Below are 12,373 nucleotides of genomic sequence, written 5' to 3'. Positions count from 1 at the left end.
CTTTTTGTTATACCACAGAATAGTTGTTATAAAAGACCAGATTTATTTTACAAGTCTACCTAAGACGATTCTATTGTTTTATTTGACCCGTTTGCATCGAAATTACAAGAAAATCAAAACTTATGATCGATGCTTTTCTATATAAATACCATGCAGCTGTGTCCAGCGTCAGCTGCTAATAAAATTGCAATCAGACGACATTTTAGAGTCGTTCAAACTTAGGTATAGGAACCACACATATAACATGTATAAACAAATGATGTCTAGAGCAGAAATGATCAATCCACCTCAAAGGAGCAAAAATTACAATCGCCCACGTAGGGACTCGAACCCTAGACCCTCAGATTAAAAGTCTGATGCTCTACCGACTGAGCTACGCAGGCTGACGATATTGTCTGGAAAACAATATAGTTTATACCTTTCATTCAGCATGTAAATAATGTACGGTACAACTTCGTTAACAGAGTCAATCCAAATTTATATAGAAATTTTAAGACAGAGCAACTTAATTAGAACTGTTCTGCTCTCCACTTGCTTTATGCTATAGACTTCTTATCACTTATACTAAGTTTTCACTATATGTACACAAGGAAATCCCTTAATTGCTATTATTATTCTGGGAAATACCACTAGTTGTTCGTACGAAACTGTGTATAGCGTTCTTATATTCTTCTTCTGTTTGTCCCTCCTAAAAGGAGGCACTCGGAGCACCAATTATTGGCCACAGTAAAGATGACTTAGAATTCCACAATAGCTTTCCGAATGCTTGGTCTGTTGATATGAATAGTTTTCTTATTTCCTAACAATACTGTTGCTTTATCTTTATGTACCGGTTGATGAAGTGCTCTATATATTGCATTCTATTCCATAAATTATAGGTGTGTCCCATAATGTCTTCCTGCATTTTTTCTTTTCATAACACCAACGACTATTTCCTTAAACGTTAAGTGAAACTGTTTTCTTGAATCCCTAAATTTAATCATCCTTTTTGGAATAGTTTTATCAGCGGTTGCATGTAGATTGCTAATCAAGATCTTGGTCCATATGATTATTCCTACCAATCGGAATAATATATTTGAGCTGGTGAAAGTATATCTGAAACACATCTCGTCTACCTTTTCCCTATATAATAGGTTTATATTCTAGCATAGTATTGTAATTGACTTTTATAAAAAAAGATTTTCTGTCATTCAAAATACCTCATTTACAGATATTAAAGAGCTGATAGGACTATGTGGTTACACTCTTATTTTCTTCCGTGTATCCTTATTGTATTCCATTTGAGAATTAGGCACACCATAACAATGAAAAACGTTGATTATAGTCCTGATTCTAAAATAAAGGGAAACATTCATATTAGTCAGTTGGTATGCATTTATTAGTTCATAAATATTATATGATATTACGTTTCGGCAGTCATAATTTCTGATAGCTTAAACGTCCTAACTATTTATATTCGGTTTTAATGATTTTATTTTCAAACAACATTAACGCTGACGACTATTTAGCACGTCAAACTCATAAAAAGCTTCATTAAAACCCCAATTGGATAAGTATCGTAGACATAAAAATGGATATATCTACTTTTAAATCAAAATCATATGTTGTGTTGTAATGTATAGGGTACAATAGTCTCAACAGCAAGTACTAGCAATTAGCTGATAATCAAATTATCGTTCCATGACATATAATTAACAAAGCAAATAAGGCGTCGCTATTGGAATAAAAACAGAAATCAAAAAGAGACCAAATAATCTCAGACAAAAGACTCTTTTACAAGTCAGGTTTATCTAATGCTTTTTTTATAATAATACAAAATCTTTTTGAATTATCGTTATTTTCCTGAAATAAAATAAACAACTTAGTAAACATTCAATAATCATCAAATAATTGTAAGGTAGGAAAACAGGCCGTCGAAATAGTTTCAAAATGCTAATCCATATTTCCTTTGTAACATGTTTGGTTAAAATCTAAACTATTTTACATTCACATATTAGACATTTTCCAAATTGTTTATGAATTGTTTGTATAAAAAAAAAGAAATTGTAAATTTATTGGCGGAATTGTTGTCTTATAGACTTTCTGGTCTTCGGTCCTGTGACTTTCTGCCCGTTAACGATTTTCTTATCATAGCACATTTCTAAATTCATGAAATAAATAATAAGAACTAAATGTATGTTTAAAAAAAATATTTAAAAAAAAAATATTTTAATTAATATTAATTAAAATGTTCGGGTTTATTGTATCTTTTCATATAAGATATATTTATATATACAAGAGTTATATCCAGATATTTTTCAAGCAGGTTAAACTTATTTTGGCTTTTGTTTCACGTTTGGATAATAAACAGATAAGTTGGATGAGTTTCATGGTTAAATCTGAGGTGCTTGCCTTCATATCGTCCATATTTTTATTTCATAATGTGGCTTGGAATATCAGGTTAATGTATGCATATGATTATTTCAGTCGTCTGGTTCTTATATTTATCAAAATTAATGATGAAAGCGTGAAAATTTTATTTCGATGATCAAAACATGGTTCAAATAGAACAATTAGAAAAAAAGATGGGAAAACAGAGAACTAATACTTGTACTAACCTTTCAGGAATGATGATATAGTAACTATGTTCCACCAGAATAACATCATTCTACAGATCAAACCACTATGTATTCATTACAAAGCTTCACTGGTTAAACTGAAACTAATAAATATACGTAATTTTTTTCGTACTTATTATTAGCGATGTTTTTGAGAATAATAAGAAAATAGCATTATTATTTTCCTATATTAAGAGATAACTTAACAATACTATTGATGATTATTATGTTGATTTTACAAATTTGACAGCACAACATAAAAGTGTTCAGATGTTTTTAATCGTTCTAAATTTCAGAAAGGAACAATTTATTGTTTTTATAAACGTGTTCATTTAAACCACTACTTTAATTTCTTATGCGCAAAATTTTACAAATAGAAATACGAAGATCCGTTAAAATGCCAATAACGTAGTCTACTTTCATTGTCAAAATGTTTCTGTTTTTTTTTAAAATTGCCAACATCAGAAAGTTATCCTAACTTGAAATAAATTTTCTAGAGTTTATTTATTATGTTTATGCATTTAATATACACTTACAATATTACTTTTACAATTTTACATATTTGTATAATATCAAAATGCGATTCAACGTAACTGGTTGGTTTTGAATGCATTCTGATATAAAATTACAATATGAACTTACACATTTTAAATGTTTAAATCAAATATTACATCGAAAAAGTACATAGTATTCGTTTTATCGTTTACTTTTCAATTCAATTCAATTCAAAGTTTTATTGCCATATAAACTATACAGTTTGTGACATATAACAACAACAAAATTTACTGTGCAGAGTTATCATTCTTTGACCCAATAGCAATGCATTATGAGCTATTGACTTTACGTACTTTCTAATTGTCATATCATAAAATCATTTTATCAGAATTTACAATCAATTGAACATTCAGCATACATAACAGTAAATTGTCCAGTGTTTACAGTTGTACACGAGACAGATTAAACATGTTTAAACTAAATATGATTAAAATGAAACACAGGATACGATTCCATTAACCAGCAGTTCTGTTAAAACCTTCATAAGATACGATGTTGAACAAAAGTTTGAATGTAAAAAATATGAAACATCACGTCAAGTCGCATTAAGAAACAAACAAGACAAAAAAAAAAGAACAGTAGAATGTTTACTTATCAACTTTAACTGAATGCGCTGCGCGAAAATCAAAGTTTTAACCTAGATTACAGTTTTTATTTATTGAATGGAATTAATGGACAAAATCAATCAATTTCAATCCAGCAAATACCAAAGCATTTGCAACATGACTAATTGTACCCATGTATTTTAGCAGCAGTATATTTCCAATGATAAATAACACAAATTATGATGTCAGCGTGCATAACAAGCACGAGACATAATATTTAGAAAACAAAACATTGAGCGAGATTATAATATAAAGACGTAATACAATACATGAAGGCAAATTGTGTGGGATCTTTAAATATGTGAATTTCATATTTTAAAAGTTTCTTTTCAATTCGTTTACAAATGCAATTAAATAAATCTTACCTTTGACAACAATGGGTACGCCTTTATTAACCGTTCTTCTTCAAGATGCTGATGTCGATATGCGTATCTTACACTTTTCCAAGATGCCCAAGATGCGCGTATCGATAGAATGTCATATAGAATAATTATTATTGTTACAAGGCATTTTTATAGCGCATTATATAAAACTACAATTACTCTAAGCGCTTTACATGTTAAACAAAAATACACAAGTTCGTACATACAAGAAATTACAAAGTTAAAAAATAGACCAAAATATGTTTAAAAGCATAAAACATCAAATCAACTATAAAAAGTGAAGACTCCAGAAACTTGGTTAAAAATGAATTAAAAGAATTATTAATAAATAAGTAAAAATTTTAACTAAATATTTCTAAAATTGCTGAATTTTGTATTTAAAAATAAGTTATTTAAATACTCCAGATTGTACAAAATAAAAATAAAACTGTTATATCAAAAATATACAGAAACACATGAAATCAGACTAAAATGTAAAAAAATACTAAAAATCACCATCAGTCAAGTACAACCAATGACAGTTCCAGGTCTTAACTATGAGCGATCCACGAATTCAACTTTAAATAGATGCGTCTACATTCCTGTCTTAAATAGTTTGGCTGTCCCTTTGGTACCTTTCGACCCTCTTTTCTGGTGATTGTTCATTTCGAAGATTTGTTGGAAGGCTATTCCACAGAGTCCTGACCGTCATATTGAACCTCCGTTCACCATACATTTTGGTCCGTTCATTTTTTGCCATCTTGATTCAAGAAGCATTTTTAGACTGTAACGATCGTGCTGGTTTGTAAAAAAGTATTAGTTCACTAAGATACGAAGATGCAAGTCCATGCAAGGCTTTGAATGCGTGAAGTAACAGTTTGTACAGGCATCGGAATTTTAATTGTAGCCAATAACGATTTATTAAAAGTGTTGGAGTTATATGTTAAAACGTCTTTTTGCTGGTTACAAGTCTGGCATTTGTGTTCCTAACACGTTGAAGTTTGGATAGACTCGAGGCATTCACATCATACATTAAAACATTACCATAATTAAGTCGCGAGGTAACAAGAGAGAATACAAGAGTTTTGCAAGCGTCTCGGAAATGTCATCCTAATTATCTAATGGTTTGATGACTTGGTAAATTTACGTTTCGTATCATCCGCATAGCAGTAATATAACATGCCACGCTTCTTACAGTTTCACTAACCGGGTACGAAAACATTGAGTAATACGTATAATATATATACTTTCATGTACACGTGTATAAATCAAAAAAGTAGATGTGATATGATAATAAATAAGACAACTCTTCACAAGAGACCAAAATGACACAGACATTAACAGCTTTAAGTTACTGTACGACCTGCAACAATAAGCAAAGCAGATCCTGCAAAGTCAACTATAAAAGGCCTCGAAATGACAAATATAAAACAATTCAAAAGTAACACAGAAAGAAAAAAACACCAACCACTGAATTACATGCAGGCTCCTATTTCGTAACTATTCATTTAAAGGTTATCGTCTGTCGCTTTTATGTAGTTTAGACAACTTAAATCTTCAAAGAAGGCAATTTTCATTTCCAACATATCTCTAGCTAAACGCCTTTTATAAAACTTACTATTTTTGGGGTGAAGATATGATTTGCAATTACTTAGAGTAATGATGAATCTAAGCTGTATAAGATATCTGTATAACCTTTCCTACCTAGTTCTAAATCAAATAACACGACAAATCAGCAGACAATTTCTTAATATAGAACTTTTGCCTTTTACAAGTATTCATTGAAACCAAGAATCTGATAAGTTTGTGAGTTATATACATAACGCCAATTTTTAAAGACACAATAACTATTTTAAAGAGGTCCATATTACTTAACACCAAAGATACATAAAACAAGACTAGTTCCTTAACTCATTTAAAGTATGGTATTATGATCTTTGTGAATGTTAAAAGGGATATTCAGTATAATAGGGAATGACAAAATAACCAAACAAAACAAGCTATGATCAAAAATGCGTGGTATTTGTCAAAGGGTTTGAAACCTTCAAAACACAAAACCAGAATAACACCTATGTCACCAGTATAAACATGTACCTTCGTTTCAGCTGTACGTCAAAGAAAAGTCTATGTTAAATAGTGTGATTAAATGTAGCTGATCATACCGCAAAACTGCCATGAATACCAAATGTTTAAAAACTAAAAATCGCTATATGTTATAAATAACGAATACTTGTGGTAACATAAATAAGCTTGATTTATTGGACTAGATTAATGATCGGACTAAAATAGCTTTTGGGTACTTATAAGGATATCAATGCGGCAATCAATTAGCATAAGTTAAATAATAACAGACAACGCCATGGACAATAAAAATGACAAACAACATTTACAAAATTAATAATTATGCAACACAAACCCATCTAAACATTGAACGTTAACTCTCTTTAAAATTACACTGGTTGAAATAAAGCATGATACATTCATTCAAAGCCTTGTAATGGAAGGCACAACAAGAATTTTAAAAATACTTGTATTGATGACAGAGAAAATATAGACACAAGTAATATAATATAATATACTAGTCCCACAAAGAGACTGTGAAACAAAGACAAAACATTTTTGCAACTATTCCACAAATTTAAAAACGGCGTAAATAAACTTTACATGATAACTGACAGGCCAAAGGCATTTGACCGCCAATGAACATATTATGCAACAAAAGGCAAAACTGTTGTCAGAGACCAAAAAATAACACAGCAATTATACAAATGCGGTACAGAATCATGGTCAGTTATACATTATGTCAATTAAATAATTTTGCAAAGTATAAAATCTCTAAGATATATGGTTAAAGAGAAGTACAACATGTCTTTTTACTACAATAATACATAAATGATGAAAGTCCCATAAGTTCTACAACATATAAACAAATGAAAAAAAATCGTTTTGATCTATATTTTTGGTAAGATCCATTAATGCGATGGAGTTTGCACTGCTCAACGTTATGAAACAATACGATATTATTATGTTTCTCCGCACGCAATGGGACATGAGTATCATATACGTATTGTATAAACTATTATTCGTTATCTTTTGTGTCGAAAGTACTAAAATACTAATCTATGAAAGTTGAAGATTTTGTGTTCAATTTTTTTCTAATCAGAATAGTGTTTAAACATGTAACATGATGTTTGACACAATTTCTAAATTGCAATTACTTTAAAGAGATATAGCATTTCGTCTTGCTTGCCATAAATTGATTAGAAGTTGACAATGGTCTTCAATATATATTTTTTTACATATAAAAGTACCGAGATGTGGTATGATTTTTAAGGTGAAAACTACTAAACAAAGTTTAAACGAGTTGGATAAAAGAAAGTAAAGGCCACATTCAACCATGAGGAAAATCGTTCAATTTAGTCGATTGAAAAAGGCTCCGACATAAACAAATATGAACCAATTCATACGAGAAAAACTGACGGCTTGATTTAAAGCAAAACATTTTATTAATAAAAAAATATTACAGACATAAACCAACGCTTCTAATTAGTCAGTGAAATTTAAAGTCATTACAAATTTAACCATGTGTAACGTGAACATGATAAATATGTTTAACTCAGATAAATGACAACACATCAATATCTATGATAAAGTTAACTCAGTAATTTTACTATTTTTCTATATTTCAGCTGTCCTTTCTCACACTTTCTCTGTGATCATAATAGCAGCGATGTATAAAGCTAACATAAAATATACTCTAACATTAACCTGATAAGAACACTTTTGTGCAAAGACTTAATCATATCCTATGTAGCTAAGGGTACATAATAATCAGAAATTATAACAGCGTCCTTACTGAAAAAAATTTTGTTCATTTATAAAATTGTACTTGTAGCTCAGTATTTTAAATTTGTTATTTTGCTTTCTTTAATGAATAGAATCAATATATGAATTGTAAAATAGCACATTTCTTTATGTTCTAACATGTTACTCTGAATCAAATTAACGAATTACCGGGAAATTCAACCCTTAATTGCAAAAAAACAGGCAATAATAACTCTCCCTGCCGTACTCGCCATTCAAAACCTCTCTTGTCCCTCTGGTCCACTAAACATTTAGAGGAAACATGAACATTGCAAAAACTCACATATAACTTCAAGTTGAAGACTGTGAGAGTAGATTTCCTTGCTGATAAATAGGGCACTGTATTTAATCATTGAATAACACAGTTAAGGAATATATGTTATGTTGCCGATTCATAGATACAACGTATATCCTTTAAGGCATATATAATAGATTGACGTCTAGACTGCAACCAAATTAGCAGTTAAAGATTGTCACTTAAAAGAACAACGTCAACAACTGTAAAATATTGGGTTTTTCTTTTTGTTGGCTTCAGTAAAACCTTTATAATGTAGAAAAGGTAAATTAAATAAATGAAGTTCAAATTAAGAGAAGAGCTTTTAATTGTACAACACTTGCTTATCTGTTATATAAATTGGTCATCTAAAAATCAACTAATTGTATATACTTTATCTAATAAGACTATAAATACAATGTACTCTTAGAGTGTAGTGTTTATTGTTTACAATGGGATGAAGTTGTTTACATGAAATAATTCTAAGAACCAAATAATATAAGGACAACGGTGCACGACATGGGTTATATATTGATTTTGGAAACGACATTTTAACCAATGATATCTTCGATGAAATTCGAAAAGACGTTCACATCTTATGTTAATTTAAATAACTTGTTTTTTACACTTTCCCGTAACTGATACGTAAATTTCAACAAAAACGGGAAGGCAATCGTTTAGCCATTTATTTCAGTAAATATTTGGAATGTTTAAAGCTTAGAGGATACCACTTCAAAGGTAGAATCTTGTGGCATTACAGGTTACATATTATTGAATATATACATGGTTAGGGTATATATCTTTTTTCTTCCTATTTCATCTTTTATTTTCTTGGTTTCTGTGATCAAATAACTATAGTAGGTCAAAAATTGTACAGTGAATATACTAAACATACCACGATCAATGATTGATAATGTGTAAATCGGTAACTGATAGACACTACTGACATTTCGTGTTGTATTAATTAATCGAAATGATATCAAGATCACAATAAAACAGGACTTCCGTAAGTACATAGCTGAATTGTTCTTAATTAAAACTGTTACATCATAAAAAGGATACGTAGTGTTGCAAATCTTGAATTTCCTTCCGAACGTCTAGAGAAAGTTTGAATATTCAATCACATATATGATATAAATAGTTATCAAAGGTACCAGGCTTATAATTTGATACGCCAGACGCGCGCTTCGTCTACATAAGACTCATCAGTGACGCTCAGATCAAAAAAGTTATAAATCCAAACAAGTTCTAATTTGAAGAGCATTAAGGACACGAAATTTATGCCAAATAAGGCTAAGGTAATCTATGCCTTCGATAAGAAAATTCTAAGTATTCCGAAAAAATCATAATATTTTTAGCAGGGCATTTATGACCGTATAATTGATAATCATAAAGCAACGTATTTCACTAAAGTAATAGAAACACTCTTACCCATCGATAAAAAAAAATGTAATACCATGTCATTACAAAAGGAGTAGGTTCGGTAAGGTCCAAAAATTGCGCCCTTTTTTAGCTTAAATTTCAAATTGTGATTTATTGACCAATATATCAAAGACATGTGAGAAAGTTTAATAGAACTATTCTTGTCAAAGTATTATTCTAAAGCGTCAATTTTTACATCCAAAATAGGTCAAAACAAGAGAATTTGGCAAAATTTAACAAAATCGGCCGAATTTCAACCAAATTAAGGACAAGGAAACATGGAGCGCAGGCTTCGACAAACTAGATATTCAAGGTAGACATGTACACTTTATTCACAAACATTATTTTAAAAGATATTTGTTGTCGACGTATGCGCTGTATGTTTCCTGTACAAAAATCGATGGAAATTTACCAATTTTCATTGACTTTTTCGGGAAAAATAAAAATAAGTACTATTTGTGACGTCATAAATAAAACGCAGGAACGTAAATTTTCAACAGAAGGGTTTATTTTCTATCTAGTCACTGTATAAGCTATGATTTCTTGATATATTGGTCAATAATTAACATTTTTCATCTTGTTACATTAAACTTTATAATCGGGGCCAAATATTGCCATTACCGAACTTACTTCTTTATTAGCGCAACTAGATACTGATACATCTACATCTAATTGGTGAGTATGACCCATAGAAAGTGTACAATGCAAATATGCATAGGAGCTTATATGTGGTTTATAGGATGTCTGTACAAATGTATTGTTGTTTTGTATTTGCCTTTGATGTGGTGTTTGTTTGCCTTTCTTAGAATCCTGTATTTTATTTGCCTCATGTATATCCTATTACTTTAACCCAAGTTACATATCATATATTTTATAATGTTTTTCAGACAAAATGAATCTTGTTTGAAACATTATTTGTCTAATGAGTATTAAAAATTGTATGATTTTCTCTTGCAATGACCCTTGAAGTCATCACAATATTTGTTAATCAGATTACTAGTACAAAATTGCACATTTGTAATTGGGAAGCTTATTTAGTTATAGATGACATTTGATTGCTAATATTACTTTATTATTGTTTTGTTCAAATGCAGGGTATTAATGTTTAGTTTTTATCGATCACCGGTCTTTTGTAATCGTGGAACTGATTTAGACCTGTTATAGTACGGCGGCTTTGTGAAAAATTGTGCACATCCTGCTACAAGCATGAAATTTGGCATCGACCTTCCTCAACTATTACTCTATTATTTCAGATAGGGAGGCATTTGAAAAAAAATGTCTCACTTCCGGTAAAATCCAAAATGGCGGACGTCATACTTAAATCAGCCCAATATCGAAGGCTAGTGTGTAAAAATGTGTTATTATCATGCTACTATCATAATATTTGGTACAAACCTTTGTTTTTTACTACTTTTGGATAAATGAAATAGATTAGATGTCTAAAGAAACCCGACTTCCGGTTAAAATCCAACATGGCGGACATTGTACTTAAATAAGCTAATTTTTTAGAGAGGGTAATTGAAATGTGTTTTAACGTATTGTTATTATCATTACATTGTGCAGGAACCTTTCTTTGGTGCTTCTAATGGATACAATGTATAAGACATATGTCTTAAAAACCCTTACTTCCGGTTATATCTAAAATGGCGGACATAGAAATATCAATTTATTATTCAAATTTTCAACCTTTTTTAAAATGTAAAAAACATTTTTTTTTTATGCGGATCATTAAACTTTTGGCTTTAAGTTATCCCCAAAACCACTAATTCTATCATGTTGTAAATGTTTAAATATAAAGTTGACACTTCTGGTAAAAATATGACGTAAATTTTAAAGTCGAGTCCTCAATCCATTTCTTCGATGTAGAGTTTTGGATGGATTGGTTTAAACAGAATAAAATCACTATTCATATTTAAAATTACTACAATTTTTTGGCCAAAAATAACGATCACCACGACATGCACACATCGCAGTGCACGGGAGATCCGATTTTCAACATTAAAAATGACCGCGGCATCCTTTCTTACATCCATAATGTACAAGCTTCTGACAAAATGATGAGGCCTCAGAAAGATTTTTTTTAAAATAGACCCTCATTGCCTCTTCGCAATCCATTAGTGCCTGGACTGGGTAGCAAAATAGCCAATCCCAAGCTCGTCTCACTATACACCTGCATTAGTATATTGCCCGTTTTACATGCTGGAAAAGACTAGATCAAGTTGTGGGAATAGCCTCACTTATAATTAGCCTTCCCTTTTGTGCAAAAAATGATTTTCTTGCTTCGTTAATCATGTTAGCTCCATCTGATAAGTTTGTGCGATCTTACAGTAAAACTCCGGTGATTTAGGCTGATCAAAAATCATTCTTTAGGTTAAAGTCACATCTTCAAATACCATCAATGTCTCCCACGCAGTCTTTTTTTCCTTTCCAAGCAAAGAGAGAAACGTATCACAACCGGTAAAGGTATGGGTCAGAAATAAGTGTGTGTGATCACTCATTGCCTTGTGCATTTGAAAGGCCATTGAGAGATATTAATCCAAATATTGTTGCCTTCCCAAACACAATCCATAGTTCGTCTGCCCCTATCTCACGGAATTACGAATTAGTATTGACAGCATCATCAGTGACTGTTAATCATAACTCGTTTAAGTTCGTGTTTCAATGCATCAGACACATGCACCATGATTTTAGTGT

At 30.7% G+C, this 12,373-nt stretch overlaps 1 non-coding gene across 1 annotated transcript; it reads right to left on the bottom strand.

The window, feature by feature from the left end:
- Nucleotides 1-310: 310 nt before the first annotated feature.
- On the bottom strand, nucleotides 311-383 carry Trnak-uuu (transfer RNA lysine (anticodon UUU)). Its single transcript has one exon. It is a non-coding gene; the product is annotated as a tRNA-Lys (tRNA).
- Between the last annotated feature and the right edge of the window lie 11,990 nt (nucleotides 384-12,373).

This window comes from Mytilus edulis, chromosome 10, assembly GCF_963676685.1.
Source record: "Mytilus edulis chromosome 10, xbMytEdul2.2, whole genome shotgun sequence".
Lineage (NCBI taxonomy): Eukaryota > Metazoa > Mollusca > Bivalvia > Mytilida > Mytilidae > Mytilus > Mytilus edulis.
This window is presented reverse-complemented; position numbering and strand designations above follow the sequence as displayed.